The sequence below is a fragment of the Hetaerina americana genome, unplaced genomic scaffold (genome assembly GCF_022747635.1).
Source record: "Hetaerina americana unplaced genomic scaffold, ioHetAmer1.1.p SCAF_9, whole genome shotgun sequence".
Classification (NCBI taxonomy): Eukaryota; Metazoa; Arthropoda; class Insecta; order Odonata; family Calopterygidae; genus Hetaerina; species Hetaerina americana.
The window spans coordinates 78,518,352-78,534,159 of record NW_027287538.1 but is presented as its reverse complement, the minus strand read 5'-3'; the positions used below and the strand labels follow the sequence as shown (position 1 = coordinate 78,534,159).

The 15,808-nt window shown below is 42.9% G+C and overlaps 1 protein-coding gene across 2 annotated transcripts in view; it reads right to left on the bottom strand.

The window, feature by feature from the left end:
* The window catches only part of LOC139698896 (uncharacterized), an 841,340-nt gene that overhangs the window by 190,902 nt on the left and 634,630 nt on the right, over positions 1 to 15,808 (bottom strand). The window lies entirely within an intron of this gene.

Sequence of the window (15,808 nt, the reverse complement as noted above, 5' to 3'; positions counted from 1 at the left end):
AACTATATTGGTCGAATTTGTCGTGTTTGAGGCAGCCTGGCGCCATTAATCTTGCAACATGACAACGCTCGTCCACACATCTTGTGCGCTAATTGAGAGGCTATGCGAAACCTGAAATTTGAACCTTTGATTTTTATTTTTTTCCTCAACTCAAGAGACACCTCAACAATAATCATTAAACCTCGGGCACTGAGGTGGAGGCAGCTGTCAAGTCAAGTGGGTTCGAGAAAAGTCGGAAGAGTATTTCAGTGAGAGAACGAAAAAACTTGTTCCACGTTGGAAGAAATGTCTTATTCTTAGCGGTGACTGTGCTGAAAAATAAATATGTAAAATTCCAAAGAAACTGCGGGAGATGCCGCAACAGTAACTTTTAACGGAGTCATCCGCTAATGTGCATTTCAATGCAACAATTTCAGAGCGTAAAAATCATTCGCCTTGACTGGGACTCGAACCCAGATCCCTCAATATCCGGTCGAGTGCTTTAGCCACTTAAGCTACCGAGGCGTCCTCTTAAACTCTGAAATTTTGGGGCTTTTAAAGCCCCAAAATTTCAAAAAGCCCTTCTCGTGGACAGTGGCGCCTCGCGCAAGACTACGAATACATGTGACATTGTATGTACGGTATTTCGTCATAACATCTAGTTCCTTTAAAAGCCCCAAAATTTCAGAGTTTAAGAGGACGCCTCGGTAGCTTAAGTGGCTAAAGCACTCCACCGGATATTGAGGGATCTGGGTTCGAGTCCCAGTCAAGGCGAATGATTTTTACGCTCTGAAATTGTTGCATTGAATAAATATGTAATTTTGAAACTTAAGAATTGTACTTTTATATCCATTTTGCCCGATCTTGCTATTTGTTTTTATTTGTGGTCTGCAAACATGCGTGGGTTACTTTTCAGGCTACCCTCATGTAATCGAGTATTTGCGTCAAAGGTTTCCTTCCCAAGTGAGAGCCGCGCAGAATCTAAAGTTTTCAAAGTCTATTTCAAATTTCCAATTGATTAAACCAGAAATTCATAACGAACCTCTCGTGTTGAAGGAGCTGAAGGGGTTGCTCACTTTGTTTCTGCGCCGTTGCACGATAAACGCAGGAAGCGTCACCGCTCGCGTTAATTCCAGAATTTAATGCGGTGGCGAGACGTTGAAATGAAATACCCAATCGAAAATATCTTTTATACTCCCTTGAATTTTAATTCGTGTCTCATATCTTCTATCTGGCACAGATACAATGGAAAAATCAAGATCTCAGGAAGAATAAAAAAGGAATAAATGAAGAACGGCAAGTTTAAATGTGCGATCAAGTTTCTCCCGACGATATCCTCGAATGACGCCGGAGTTTTATTTCCGTCCCAAATATCTCATCTCCGGAGAACGGTTTCCGCGAAATCGTCGCATGGAAAAGTTCTCCATGAAATGAGGTTCAATTGAAAGTGTGAAAAAAATGGAACAAAAATCAAATCCGTCTGCTCATACCAATTCCTTGTCGAGCAATGCCCCCGGGGAAACTTTCTGTCGCAGGGCCTCGGAAAAGATGGATGGATGCGTTCTGGTGGATTTCCGAAGTGGAGTGAGGAAGGGAATGAAACTTTTGCGGCATTGATCATTCATTCCTCCGAGCCATTAAACGTGCAATTAATTTGCGCCGGTGCGGCCCCGGATGGCTACGGGATAATTGAAGCACTCCAACGGGCAAACTCGAAACAGTGCTCCTCCCCAACTTCCTCTCCCCCTCTCTCTTTCTCTCAAAGCGACTCTCTCTTTCTCTCTCCAACCCCGACCCAACCCAACACTTTAAAAGTCCCTCGCGATTATGTGTAGCCCTTGGATTTCACCATTAACCCCTCCCCTCCCCACCTCCACTTAATCCCCCTCCTGCCGCTACTCCTCCTTTCTCTCCGTAATAAGCGCCTCGCATTCTTTCGCATTTCACGTCAATATTCGTCATATCCGTCGTTGGTGAATGCAAAAAATTCTCTATCAGGATCAACTGTAAGCGTAACTAAATGTTTCAAATTAAAGGGAAACATTCTACGTATATTAGTTGGGGTTAATTGAGCGATTAAAGTAAAAAAACAGATCCAAATGACATCACAGTTACAGTTTTGAAATACCACTTTATGATTGATATCGGAAACATGTTTTTTTATGAATGTCGGATTAAATTAGGAAAAAATATTTTCGATTAGAAATATTACATTGCCGTTCGATATGCAAGGCAACACAAAAAATCACCGAAAAACGACCACTCGCGACATTCCGTTTGCCTTCAAATTTAAATATTATATCATGGAGAATGACGAAATATCGAAAATTGAATCCCGTGGAGATGTAATTTACCAGGTCTCATATAAAACACACTAGCAATAGTGTGTTTTATATGAGACCTGGAAACAAGTACATAATGTCAAGAATGGTGTCCTGGATTTTGGTGGATTTCCGATGGATCCTAAGCCTAGATATTACGGCACTCCTAAGAACCTTCTAACGCTGCATAAAATACATTTCAGAGACCAAACTACCAATTACATTAATGTTCCATTGCACGTAAGAAAACCTTTAGCTCGACACTCTTTCCACCTCCCTTAATTACATCCAAGAAGCCTTATATTTTTATCCTTTAAACTTGGCTTCCTGGCGTTCTCCCCTCTACCACCGTCCTCGGCATCCCATTGCCTCTCAATATATCTCCAGCGCCCACTTGTCCTGCCTTCTCCCAGATTCCCCAAACAACGGTCTATCTTCCGCACACGTGCCAAATACTTGATCGTCTCCTTTTCTTTCGACTCACTTTATTTTCTTCATTCGCCTCTACACTCGCTTCCCGCCAAAGCCTCTTAATTTACGCGTATCCACTTGCCTCAACGACAAGATTGTGAAACCCAAGAAAATTGCGCTCAGTACAAACACTTTAGCCAAATTTCTAATTTAAATCTTTACTCAAGGCGCCTGTCTACAACTCCCGCCTCTTTGCAAACGCTTCCCTGCCCAAGGCAGTTCTTCCTTTCGGGTTCCCACCGAACTATCTCCCCCATCCAACACTTCCCGAATAAGTGAACTATTTCACCTGTTCCAGTTCATGTTCCCCCGACTTGAACAATTGTGTTAGCTATTTATTTCCTTAAGAATCTCATTACCTTCGTTTTATTATTATTGACTTTCATCCAATACCTATCACACGTATCTAAAAGTATACTGAGTAATGATTTAAACCCATGGACAGACTCAATTCCAAGAAACTTCGAAAGATGCCGCAGCGGTATCTTTTAATGGTCAAGGCGAATGATTTTTACGCTCTGAAATTTTTGCAATGCTTTGAAAGATATATATAATATATATTATATATATATATATATATATATTATTATATATATAGGACTTGAACACCGGGTCTTTCGACTTGCTGATCCGATGCTCTAACCACTTGACTGAAATCTGCTAAGGGGGGTTTATGTCACCAGTGACTCGATTCTTTGGCCAGGTGATGGCGTTAGGGAGCTGCTATGAGTTAATCCTCATAAATCATTAGTTTAGAAACTACAGCAGGTTCACGTGGAAAAAGCTTTGGGATTTAAAAAAATATCAATATCAGAGGAAAACATCTTTGTATAAGCATTTAGTCCTGCGTCCGAACACCGAATTTATGCTGGTTATCGCTCACCTTAAGTGACAGTCTTGGAAAGCGGATAATAGCAATTAAAACCTGAGGAATGCAGTTTTTAAATCAAAGTTTGACCAAAAATATCCATTTCGGTGATGTAAATACCGAAGTAAAGTTCTGAATACTGATTTTAGGGTTCTACAAAGTTGGGGCTCTTGAAGAACAAACCAGTATAAGCAAGAGAGGCAAACATTAACTATGAATGTTATGAACGTAAATAATGAGAGCGATTAGCTCTACGCTCCATTGGCTGGGGAGTCCATGAATGTTTTTTATATTTCCTCATTGCAATAAGTCTGAATTTAGCACTTCAGTTTTTCGAAGCTAAATAAAGTTTTCACACAAATGTCTGGCGCATATCTGTCCTGAGGTCGTTTCAATGTTGAAGTGGGTGAGGAAACTTGAATTACGTCCTTTTGCTACCAATTTAAATATAATTAATGAAAATCCCGATCAATTAATGGATTCGCTTCAAATAAATTTAATACACCATTGATTAAGAAGTAGGCAAAGTTTCTTTCAAAGATAATTTATTCGTTTTGTGAGCATTCATCAGCCATTTTGAGACCCCCGTGAAGGGAAAGTTAAACTGCAACAGTACAAAAAAATTCGATGAGCGAAAACCGAGACTTAAGTATTAGGGGTAGAAGAGGGAAGAGAGTGGGAGAGATTAGGTACAGGAACATTTTACGCATGCGCGCTATAACCAGTATCGCTAAAGTGATTTCAGAAATAGCAAATTTCGTTTTTCCATCTCCCGGGCGATGGGAAAATATTAAAAAGATTTCTAGGGAGAGAGGGGCTCCCTCGCTCCCTCGTCATCGTTCGCAGTTCGTTGGCGGACGTGAGTGCGACTGGCTCTCGACTTCCCTCGTTGCGCATAAGCCGTTCTAGCCGGGGAAGAGCAATCTCCCCCGAGCACTCGCCGGTTTACCCAATGGAATACATCTCAAAGCTCCCCCTCCCCACCCTCCCTCTCTCCCCCTCCCCACCCTCCCTCTCTCCCCCTTAAATCTCAAGCCCGGCTTTTAAGTCTCCTTCAACGCCCCCCCACAAAATGTCCTCCGCTCTTGAGAAGCCACCGCTTACCCTTCCACCTCCCCCCGCCTCCCTATTACTCTCGAAATTCTAATTAAATTGCGCGGATGAAAAAGGCCACCCCCTATGTGCATGTACTTCTTTGCGAGCCTTGTGCGTCATTTCATTTTTTTCCCCTGAATGCATTTCGTACTCCCACCACCGGAACAGGGAAACACAGACGCCGCCGTCGACCGTTAAACTAAATTAAATTAAGAAAACAGCACCCAACTAAAGGATTTTACTTCAAATCAAGGAATCAAGGGAATCTTGTTTCCCTCCCTACACCCAACCACCCTCTCCTTTCTGGCGAATAATATTTTCAGGGGATTTTATTTCCCTGGGTAATTACCCGTGATCCATACCCCGCCTCTGTACCCGATTTTTTTATCATCCTGAGTCATGGCTTTTGGAGCGTCCCAGGAGAGCACGGCGGGAGAAAAAGCGGCTAGGGCTCTCGCCATTGCTGCGGCTCACCGCGAATATGATGCCAGCTGGAATATAAATGAATAACCAACAACTTGGTCTTACCCTTTTCATTAATAAAGCGCAGATTCTTTTCATGTTTAGAAAAGGATACAGCGTTTAGCGAAATAACCCATGCCTTTTAATGAAACTTAAAATTTCTCCGATTTATTTAACATTTGGATAAACCCGATCATATGTATGCATGTATAAAAATACGTATATACATACATATAGATATATGTATACATATACATATATACATATATATATATATATATATTGGACTGCTGACCGGAGGGTCCCGGGTTTGATTCCCGGGCAAGGCTCTCTGGGCAGCTGCAGTTCCAACTAAGTACGTGATTTTTCGGGTACCAAATATTCCTGGAGAACTTTATCCGGCACAGGGAAAGGAAGTAGCCCCCCTACCCTGCTGCCGCTCATTGAATTTCCTCCGCGGCTTGAGTCAACACACGAAAACCTCTTTAAAGTACGAAAAGGAAGCTTTCTTTCGATCACTGACTGCTGTCAAAAAATTTCAAATATGACTATTCATGCCGTAAGTAATGTTTTTTTGACTTCTTCTAATATGTAATTCAGAAGGGATGTTTGAACCTGGATCCCACTAAGTTTGCAAGCAGATGGATTTATTTCCACATTGTCACCAACTCCATTTATATTTTCTCTGGTTGCAAGTTGGGTCACTCTCTCTTCTGCACGAGTCTGTCGCGGTCGACGGTGGCCGTTGGGGAGAGTGTGGAAGGGGGGGGTGAGTGGGCAAGTGAGGGGAGGAGGGGCAAGTGAGGGGACTTGGGGTCGTTCGCTGGAGGGAAGGGAAGGGCGGGAGATCCCAAGAGAGAGAGAGAGAGAGAGACGAGCCAAGTGCTTAAAAGTTGAGAGGATTCTGGGAAGTCGTTCAAAGAAGATTTGCATCTCCTTGGGTATGGATTGAGACCACGGGTGGAAATGAGCGAGGGGGAGGAGGTGGGTGGGGGAATGAGGGAGGGAGGGAGGATGCGGTCGAGGGACACCGCATGCCAAAGGGATTCCCAGTCTACGCAGATGAAGAAAATAAGCTCGGGTGTGAGGCCAGACCACGAGTCCCCGAGGAACGTCACCTGGAAAGCCAGAGGGACAATTATCAGCGAAGCATTATCAGAAAGGCTGCACAGGGGAAAGAGATCACCGATGGTCAGGGGAACCCTCCGGAGAGACTCAGTTTCACATCAGCGCTGTTTGTGCACTATCCCTTTCTGCGGCTGCAACACGTCTCTGCGGAGAGGGTGCATTTGCTGCTGCTTTCGGTGCTTGCTGGGGGCAATTTCGTTTCACCTCTCGAAGTGCCTTCACGCGTCAACGCCGCCTGGGGCAGGATCAACTTTTTGCAAGACAGCTTTGGATTTATTATATTTTTATTTTTCAAGTAGGGTAGGATTTGAAAGTATTCTATCTACCGTCAGTGGTTCCTTTCCAAGACATTGTATGCAATTGAAATATCTTCATGTGGCTTTTAAAATATTTAATGAACCTAATTTTTCTGGGTATTTGCATGCAGAAGAAATTTCAATATTTACATGCGGGGTCTCATATTCGACAGCTTATTCAAGAGGAGATCTATCACGCATAAAATAACACTTTTAGGGTATATTTCCTTTGAATTATTATTATCATTGCATAATACTCTGAAAGCCACCTCTAGGGTATGTGGAAAGTGTGTGTGATTTACACACAAGACCACCTTTGACCCCAAACCTCTTTTCCCCCTAGCTCGGTCAGACAATATTATTCTGATCCATCATCATCATTAGGTGGGAAAAGTGACACAATAAATTTATCTGTTCTGCAATCTATCTCTCTAATTTTATTGATATGATCTCTCCTACCGCAGCACGATGGGAGTAATAGTGCCTTTTCAACATCATTACCGAACAGACATCTTTCCAATTCATACAAGAGATTTAATCTGTAATTTCACCTTCGTTTGGTGAGTGATTCCCAGCCTAGCTGCTCTAATATTTTAGATACGCTAATAAGTTTCTCGTGGGAACATTTTACAAATCTAGCTCCTCTACACTTCAAGCGATCCAATTCGGCAATCATTCCAACTTCATAAGGATCCCATATACTAGCAGCATATTCTAAATGCTAAAGACGAGCTAGAATTTCTTTATTCTGTTTATCGAGTGAATATCGGAAATACTTTGTTGCGGATGGTTTTTCGAATGCATGAAGTACGTGCAGTTACACTGGTTTGATATGTCGAGGTTTTAGTGCATTCAACTGCGTAATAATGATAATATAAGTAATTGCATCTAAGGATGTTTCTCACGGTCGTGAACGATTGTCCGTAGGGAGGAATCACGAGTCACTCGAGTATTGACGCATCACAATAAAGGCCCTGTTTACTCCAGGTAATCGTTCTTATAAGTATTAATTACTCCCACATTACGATCACAAAGCGCCCTGCCAGTCATGACTAGGCCAAAGGAATTCAAAGGAATCACGTATTTTTGGAGGGCATTCTTTGGGTGGAAATATTTTCATAAATTTTATTCACGACATAAACTATGCCCGACCATGCCCTTGTGATTTTCGAATGCATATAGCAACGAAATAAAATATGGCTGAAAGGATAGAAAGAGAAATACTCCATCGCAGAATTATTCATTGGGTTTTTTCAAAACTTATGAGAGGAGACAATAAGAAAAATCTGAATGAAAAAAATTACTTTCATGGCATAATCTCCGTTCCGTTGAACAAAGAAAGCATAAATACGTTCAATTCAGAGGAATTAATTTCGCCTGGGAAATATGACTACATATTAGGATTAAAAACGGACTTGAACACTTAAGAAAGATAATGAAATCATAATATCCTAAATTTATTTAAAAATGCAAGTGCACTAAATTTTTTTATGTTAGCTGAGCTTCAATGCTATCTTTGCATCTGCTCAAACGAAACACTCTCGATACAAGGTGTTCATAGAACGTAATAGCGAACCCTCAAAATAAAATACTGTATGCGTGGAAAAACAAATTTCTCATTAATTTCATATCTTCACGATGAGGGTAAAAAGAGAAACTATGCCCTTCCACGTAAGGATTTATTACTTCACACGACAATGGATGGTTTCGAGGCTGCTCACTATTATGAGGTGGGAGTGCGAAGCTTCTTTTTCTACCCTCATCACGAAGGAATTCCACAAAGTTAAGCCTGAAACTGTGATATTCATATCTCCATGTTTGATCATGAATGAGCTAAACAAATCGAGACTGGAATCATATAATATGGACGTCAAACAATTCCACGAAGTGAAGCCTGGAAGAGTAAAAAGTATACACATGAAATCATTTATTTTAATTTTCATACCTTTCGCGAAAACCATGAAAACATTTTTTCCTTGTTCACAAAATCTCTCATACTTCCCTTGGTAATTTAAGATTATTTATAATTTGTTTTTTGTGAAGATTATCCAATGCTGTGCATATTCAAACACGATATATCTTATTAATTATATAGTTTAAATATTTATGACTCGTCTGTCGGGTTTCTTTCCGGGAAATCCTTCTCCGTCCTCTGGTGTTCGTTCTCGTATTCCCAAATCCTTTGGAGAGGAGTTTCTCGGGTAATTGACTTCAAAACGACCCGTACACACACACACACACACACATAAACGCGCACTCACAATGAGAGATAGGGCAAAATGATGATAAGGGTAAAAGAGAAATGTAATCCTACGCTAGTTAGGCCTCATTTGGAACAAGCTGCCGGTGGATATGGGATCTTCATGAATTGGGATTGATCTAAGGCTCTATATATGTTTATAAAGTTGAGCATATTTATTCCATCTCATTATTTGAAATGCACATGTATATACTTTGCTTTATAACATCAGGTTCCATCCTTCAGAAAAAGTCCCACTCGTCATCTTTAGAACAATGCAGACCATTTTTCATCAGATTTGAAATTTGGACACACATTTATGGTTTGTTCATTTTCAAATTCTTCTTGCATGCACAAAATAACCGACATGAATTCCCTGCGAGAAGTGAAACTCTTGATCACAACACGCGAAAAAAATCTCTTGGCGGTATATAAATGCAGGTTAACTAAAATCTCAGCATTCTAGTTCACACGTATGAATTAAATTATTTAACTTTATACTCGTAACCGAAAGAATTGCTAGCTTTGCCAAAGTTTGCGATGTATTCATGAATAGCGTCTAACCTTTCATGTTCAGCACATGAATATTCCTTTCATAATATTTCTGATCTTATGTCGTTATGTTCTTATGGTATTATTGTGATGTTTGTACGGTTTTTATCGCCACTTAACGATCATTAAATATTATTATAATCATTATTATTACTGTCACTACATTGCCCAGTAGATTACAAACAATGATGCGATCACTGATATAACATGCATTCTTCTAGTTATTGCTCATATTTACCGCATAAATGACAATATGCGTAAGCTTCAACACTGTGTGGGGTTTTGGAGCCACGTGAAATGAATTAAATTGTTAATTTTCACGAGATTACTTTTCCAAAGATCAATCGTGACCTAGCTCCGCTTGCTCTCAGCTCACTTCCACAAAATTTCCAATGAAATTACTTCCGTGCCTCAATAGATGAGCAAATTACACCAACGCAGCATTTCATTCGTTATTGGACATTCCATTGCGCCAGTCGACCAATCGCAGCAGAGACATAAAATGATGCAACGCGCAGACGTGGACATCACCCCAGCCTCAATTCGAATTACTGCATTAAATTTTAAGTCTGAATACAGCTGCAGGTGTGGTGTGTGATCACCCCCCGCCACACACCCGCCACCGTCGGCTTGCAGGGTTCCATTTGGGACAGAATAGAAATAAAACTTCATTGGCACAAATACAGGGTTCGTCCGGAAAATAAGTGTACTGAGCTCAGGAAAAAAATTTATTACACTTTTACATATCTTAAGCTAATATTCCTGAAAATAGGATCCTTGTGAGTCGATACACTTGTTCCAGCGGCGTCCCCATTCCTGGAACGCTCCCGCGAAGGCATCATCGGGAACCTCTCGAAGACACGTCGTCACGGCCTCTTTGACGGCGTCCAAAGTCCCGTATCGCGTTCCTTTCAAACTCCTCTATCTTCGGGAACAACAACGTTCTCTAAAAAATGTGGATCATTTTTGCAGTGATCCGCAAGTTGTGTCGCGATTTCCAAACGATTGGGTCTTTGATCATCACTGAGCACTTTCGGCACCAACTTTGCACAAATTTTTCGCATCTGTAATTGGTGCCTAATAATCTCGTGCACTATTGTTTTTGGCACATTACACTGCTCTGCTATCATCCGAACACTACGACGACGATCAGAGTTCAGTACATCGCGAACTTTTCGCACATTTTCGTCGGTGAGTGTCGTTGATGGGCGTCCAGGCCGTGGTTCGTCGTCGACCTCTTCTCTGCCCTCCACGAACATCTTGTGCCACCGAAAGATCATGTTTCTGGACATGGCTGACTCCCCGTAAGCCTGGTTAATCATACCGACAGTTTCGGTAGACGATTTCCCAAGCTTTACCGCAAATTTGATGGAATAACGCTGCTTCGGCATCGCGTTCCGTGACGTGGGTCGAGCGTGGAGGTTCGCGTTAACAGAGCTCCTCACTACACCACAGCTCAGAGCCGACTGCCTTTTTCCTTTTCCTTGTCGCTTGCCAACATACCCCCCTCCAATCGCAGCCCGTCAGAGCGGTGCTGGGCGCGCCTGGAGCAGCGGGAAAAAATCAGTACACTTATTTTCCGGACGAACCCTGTACTAAGGATCAGAAATGGTGGTGACATATTGACAATATACTTACGGCTTTCGGGACATCTATTTAATGAAGGTTGCTATGCTGCTTCCGGCAATTTCCGTCGCGCAGGTTGGTGTTGTGGTCCACAAAGCCAGCGTAGGCGACGGAAATTCCCGGAAGCAGCATAGCAACCTTATAGACGCTCGGAAAGGTTTTTGGCTTGAGCGTAGCGATGATTTTCCCGATCTGTAATAGTACACGTACCAAATTGCAAATGTACGCCTTTCGAGTCCCTAGCCATCTCGATTCCTTTCACCGCGACAAGTTAGTCTGAAAAGTTCACGGCCTCGCCCTTAGATGGCATTACTACTCGTATGATTTTTTTTCTTTCGTTTTAGCACTAATGTAAATAAATGCTGTATGAAATTGTAAGCCATTTTATGACGCAGTTTGCTGTAGGCAGTCGTTTGATCAGTTTCGGTGCGTATGTAGTAAGGAAAAAATCGAGTATTGTGTAGTAAAAAATTCTTCGTAAAAGAACGTTTAGAACTAACCGAAATTATATCGAGCTAAGTTAATGTGTATCGAGACTTTTTTCCTTCAAATTCTACCTTGAAGAAAATGGCGGCCGAGTATGAACGTGACCACGAAAGACGTCAAGATGATCCACGTGAAGGACGTCCGAAAAGTGCAACCTCACCAGAAACCGTTGAAAAAGTACATGATATGATTTAGGAAGATCGGCGGATGAAGGAGTGTGAAATTGCTGATACTAACTGTAAAGATATCAAAATAAGGCGTCGCTTCCATTTTGTACGATGAATTTCGCTCGCGCAAGATGGATGCCGCACGTGATTTTCCGTGGATCAAACACGCATTCGGACAGCACTTTCCAAACAGTGTTTGGCGACCATTATGAAAAACAAGAGCGATTATCTGCGTCGATCCGTGACAATAACTGATATAATACATTCGCCATTACATTCAAGAATGGAAACAATAACCCATGCATGCGTTGGATAGAGGGGCCAGCCCTTCAGCTCCGAAGAAGGCAGAGATGGTGCCAGAGGTGGGAAAGGTGGCGGCGTCGGTGATGGTTAGGATGCAAAAGGAATTCTGTTGATGGAATATCTTAAAAAAACACTGGGGAGTACAACTTTCAACGAAACTGAACGCAGAAGTTCGTGTGCGCAGACCCGGCTTTCAGAGGAATAAAACCGTTTTCCATCAGGACAATGCCCCTGCCCACGAAAGTACCTTGGTGATGGGGAAATGGAGGGATTTACACAGTTACACTTCGAATGGCGTGGGGCCATAATAATTCCCTTTGTGCCATAATTTAACTCCGGCGTTCGGCATCGAAATTTTTTTTCATGCGTGTAAGTTACTATAAAGGCTTTTGTGTGAATATAAACGACTTTTTGGGTGTAGTTCGGCATGAATTCGTGGTCTTAGCTTGCGATTTTATTCTCTTTTACGTGCGATGACCTAACACCCCCCGCCACACGCCCTTCCGGCGGCTAGCGGTTACTATGTAGATGTACAGATATGAAGTGCTACAAAAATGCACGTTTCGTGGGTGAATCTTTAAAATTCACTGTCGCGGCATCTCCCGCAGGTTCTTGGAATCCACCCCTTTATGCCCCGGATGAATGCCCCTCGGACTTCCACCCATTAACACCCGAAGTCACAATTAAGAGTCGTCACTTTGGTCGATGCCCAACTTTTTCCTCGGAAATAGAGAAAGAATGTTATGAAAATGAAGTATTTGATCATTGTCAGTGATAAAATGAAATGATATTTAAAAAATTAATTTTAAAAGCTAGATTAAATGTTTACAAATTAGAGCATATCCGATGAAGAAAAACAGGAGGAAAGGAAGGGAGTGTTTCAAAGAGAGTAACTGAGGAGAAGGGCTTTGCTAAGAGAGAAGGCAATGCAGGGGGTGGGGAAAGAGAGAGCGATAGGGCGGGAATCTGAAATTGATACGACTTTTTGTAATTTCCTCTTCGCGTCAGATGTGCGACCTCCATAACTCAGGCGCAAAGTGCAACTGGGGGATAAGGCCCTCCGAGGACGGCGGGCAATTTCGGACGAGAGCGGAGTGCGAGAGGGAGAGAGGGAACGGAGAGGACCCCTGGGGGGGGGCGGATGTATCCCCCGGCGCGGGGGTGGGTGGGAGAGATATAGAGGAGGGAAGTACGTAACGCCGGGTTGCATCACCTTGGAGGACCTCCACCGCTATTTTGTGAAATAAAAAATAGCAACGGCATAAAATTAAAATACGGGGGACACTGGGAGCAATCCTGCGAACGCCGGCCCGCCGGGTTTGGAGGGAAACGGTGCGTGTGACCCCGTTGATGCCGAGAAATAAATGGAAAGGGGGTGCCCGTGAGGGGGTGTAGCTCTGGGCCGGAAAGGGTGGAGGGGCGCAGGGGGGGGGTCCAGGGGGGGGGTCCAGCGACGCGAAAATATTCCGATGGGAAGCAGAAAAAAACGCAAAAGTGGGCTAAATGGATGTGAGTTTGTCATTAGGCGCGGCCGGAGGGCGCGGATCATCGATGGGAGGCTGAACGCCTAGAAAGGGGGAGTGCGTGGGGATAGGTAGGGGTTAGGGAGGGGATAGGAAGGGAGGGTATCGCTAGGGCATTGAAAGGAGGACCAGCAATGGGGAAGAGGTCGAGGGGAAGAGAGGGCGATTGTGTAGAATATCCGAAGAAGCTAAACTCGGGCCGCGTGACCTAATTTAAAAATATAAAAAACAGTAAATACGAGATTCCAAATCACGTCAACTCCCAAGGAACGGCAATTGCGGGTGGAACAGGACAATGTGAGCCGTGAATGGATTGATATGCAACTGTGGCAACCATCCGTTAACCTCCGCAAATTCCAGCCAACAAGGATTCTCGACTGCGAGAAGTCTTTCGCTTCACGTGCGCGCACTAACTGCGCCGAGTTTCGCGGTGTGTAAATAATCAAGTCGTCCTTATGATCCTTCGATCCCCTTCCGAGTGCATCGGCCGATTAAAGGCGTCCTTTCGGAAGAACTCTTTTTCAATTCTGGAACTTCCAACACATTTCCATTTGATACGGAATATATATATATCGATATAGTTTCACCGTCTCCCGGGGTACGCTTTTAGAGAGAGTCAATTGACAGATGAGAAGCTTTTCCAAAGCAGGTACGTCCTTGAATTAAACGTCCAGAATTTAAACATGTGATACAAAAATATTAAACAGTGAGCAAGCACTACTCTCAGTGCATGACTTATGCCAACCTGCTCCACCTTATCTCGTCCTCTGCAATGAAATGAATTTGGATTTGGCGAACATATCCACCAAGCAGGACAGAAGACGCAGGAGAAGAAGACCAAATTAGTTAGAATAGGAACGTGAAATGTTACGACAATGATGAGGACAGGGAAACTGGAGAATGTTAAGCGAGAGATGGAAAGGGAAAATATAGATAATTTAGGTCTATGCGAGGTGAGATGGAAGGATAGCGGGGATCACTGGAGTGATAGTTATAGAATAATATAAAGCGGCGGGGACGAGAGCCAACGAGGGGTTGCCATAGTATTAAATGAAGAGGTAGGAAGAAGCGTATTCAACATGGAACAGGTAACGGATAGAATACTACTAGTAGAGATAAAAGCAGAACCGACGAACTTGGTTATTATTCAGGTATACAAGCCACCGAGCAACCATAAGGACGAAGAGGTCGATAGGATATACGATCAATTAGAGGACATAATCGCGTGTGTTCCTGCAGGGATACATTTGATAGTGATGGGGGATTGGAATGCGACGGTAGGCGAAGGAAGAGATGGTGACGAGGTGGGGGACTACGGTTTAGGCACGAGGAATGACCGCGGGGAGAAAGCAGTTGAGTTCTGCAGGAGACAGGGGTTAGTCATCACCAACACTTGATTTAGACAGCAAAAAAGACGCAGGTATACATGGAAAATGCCAGGTGACTCAGAAAAGTATCAGCTAGATTATATCCTGGTTAGACACAGGCTAAGGAACAGTGTGATAAATTGGCACAGCTTCCCGGGAGCGTAGCGGACTCTGACCACAATTTAGTTGTAATGAAATGTAGCGTTAGTTTCAAAAAGATAAGGCAGGGGCGGCGAGTCAGAAAATGGAATGTGGAAGCATTAAATGGTTTGAAAAGGAAGGAATACAAACAGGCGGTAGAGGAAATCATGGAGGATGGTAAAGAGCTAAGTACTATCGAAGAAAAATGGGAAAGTATCAAGAAGGGGTTGTCTAAAGCCGCAAAAGACACAATTGGAACCGTTAACGCTAAAAGGACTAGGAAACCATGGATCACGGATGAAATGATTACAAAAATGGATGAGTGGCGAAAATGGAAGAATATAAATACAGAATTAGGCAAATTGAAATACAAAGAATTAAACAATAAATTGAGGCGGGCAACAAATAAAGCAAAGGAAGCATGGTGGAAGACGCAGTGTGAGGATATGGAAAGTTTGCAGAGGAAGGGTGAAATCGGTGCGCTGTACAGCAAAGTTAAATCTTTATCGGGAAGTAAGAAAGAGAGATCAACGATAGCAGCTAGAGATAAGGCGGGTCAGGTAATAGTTGACGCAGGGAAGATCCAAGAGAGATGGAAGGAATATAAAGAAGAACTGTATAGTAAAGAGCTTAGACCAACAAAGTTTGACATAGAAAAGGAACATGACGCAGACGAAGAAAGCTTAGGTCCAGGCATACTAGACAATGAGATAGAAAGGGCATAAAGGGAGATGAAACTAAATAAGGCCGTGGTGGTGGATAACATCCCGCGGACCTTTTAAAA